The 1,735-nt window shown below is 60.2% G+C and overlaps 1 non-coding gene across 1 annotated transcript in view; it reads left to right on the forward strand.

Moving 5' to 3' along the window:
- The first annotated feature begins 1,631 nt into the window (after window positions 1–1,631).
- Window positions 1,632–1,735, forward strand: part of LOC124565978 — a 1,910-nt gene continuing 1,806 nt past the window's right edge. Inside the window, exon 1 of the ribosomal RNA XR_006970740.1 lies at window positions 1,632–1,735. This exon is cut by the window's right edge and continues 1,806 nt beyond it. This is a non-coding gene — a ribosomal RNA (small subunit ribosomal RNA).

The raw sequence follows: 1,735 nt of genomic DNA on the forward strand, positions 1-1,735 counted from the left end.
AATATAGTTTGCTACTCGCACTGCCCGGTCCCCAGAGTATCGCTTCATGTTAAACACCTTGCAGCTATACACTGTAATGCGGATGGCAGCAGGACGTACATGCTCAATGCCCTTCGCAGTTGTTCATTGGCATTCGCATGGCGAAGCACAGCCTACGTTGTGGTACGGCTTGTGTCAACTGTCCGCTGATGTTGTACGTCCAAATCACACACTGTACTGCACATTGGTCCTCATGTACTGAATGATACATCGTGGTACATGTGTGACCGTACCACGACTGCGCCAACAACGGCGAACCATACGGTCCAAATATTGTGCACTCAGCTACGTGTCGTCTCCCTATAAGAGCTGGATTGCAGTATGGTATGCCGTGGATGGCGATCAGCATGAGCCGTCTGTTGATGTAGTGGTGCGTGTTGTCAGACGTAGTCGTCTCTTCTCACACACCGTGATAGCATGGTGCACTGCGTTCCACATCTGCGACATGCGACAGAGGCCGGTTGACAGTCGTTCGCGCAATGGACATCGCATACGTACGGGGGCCACCTTCCACGTGTTCGCGAAGCGTGCACATGTTGTTGCGTGTATGTGGGCAGACATAGTGTGTCGTGACACCTGACACAGGCATGCAACAATCGTTGAATTTGCAAATGGCGATGGACGTCTACGTTTGCTGGTGACGTTACGCAAATGAACAACTGGTAAACCGTTGTGGTGCGGTTGTTCTCGCTAGAGGTGAATCAGTGATGGCGACGATCGGTTGAGCTACCAACCGGTTGTTTCAGCGATACCCACCATGCCCACGAACGTGAATGGCATGTGGGTGTGAAGCGATACGCGGCGGTGGCTGGGTGGGACCGTCCCCGGCCGGTGAGGGGGGGCCTCCCGGCGTGCTGGCCGCGCGGTGCGTGGGCGCACGCGCTACAGCCGGCTGGTGGGGGCGGCCAGTGGCAGGCGCGCCGGCCGACGGAGGCGGCAGGCGGCGCAGCTGCGCGCCGGCGCACCCTGCACGCGGCGCCGTGCGGCCAAAGTAGGTCCTCGCGGGCCCGGTGCGAAGCGCGGTGGACATCTGCAGTGTGCTGGTCCGATTGAGGACTGTGTGCGCTGAGGATGCGCCGCCGCCCGGCGCTCGGCGCCGCGACGCCGTCTGCTGCTCGGTCGCCTCTGCGGTTCTCGCAGGTGGATTGTATCGCAGCTGTGCGGACGTGTTGGCGCGTGCGCTGTGCTGGGAGAGTTCGCTTCGGCACCCAAGTGGGGCTTTTGTCCTTCTGTGGCGCTGGCGTTGGAGCTGCCGGCCACCGTAGGTGGCGCGTGTTGTCTCCCGCCGGCAATGCCACGACAGCACGCTCCCGGGCCTCTGTCGGCAGCGGCAAGCTCAGTTGGGAGCACGGGTGGTCGCACCTAAAGCGTCTACTCGCCAAACCCCGGGCGATTGCGCCTCTCTCGAACCCGACCAAGTACTTAGGACGGCGCTGCGCGCCGCCGGGACCTGAGAGGGTTTCGAGGTGTATTGTGCAGGGGAGCTCAGCCTCCTCCTGTTTGCAGAATAATTGAGCGGACGCTTGCGTGTTCGCGCGGGCCCCCGGGACACACTCCCGGGCGGCCGGCTGCTCAGCTCTAGTTGACGCAGCTCCCTGGTTGATCCTGCCAGTAGTCATATGCTTGTCTCAAAGATTAAGCCATGCATGTCTCAGTACAAGCCGCATTAAGGTGAAACCGCGAATGGCTCATTAAA

The sequence above is a fragment of the Schistocerca americana genome, unplaced genomic scaffold (assembly GCF_021461395.2).
Source record: "Schistocerca americana isolate TAMUIC-IGC-003095 unplaced genomic scaffold, iqSchAmer2.1 HiC_scaffold_1359, whole genome shotgun sequence".
NCBI lineage: Eukaryota > Metazoa > Arthropoda > Insecta > Orthoptera > Acrididae > Schistocerca > Schistocerca americana.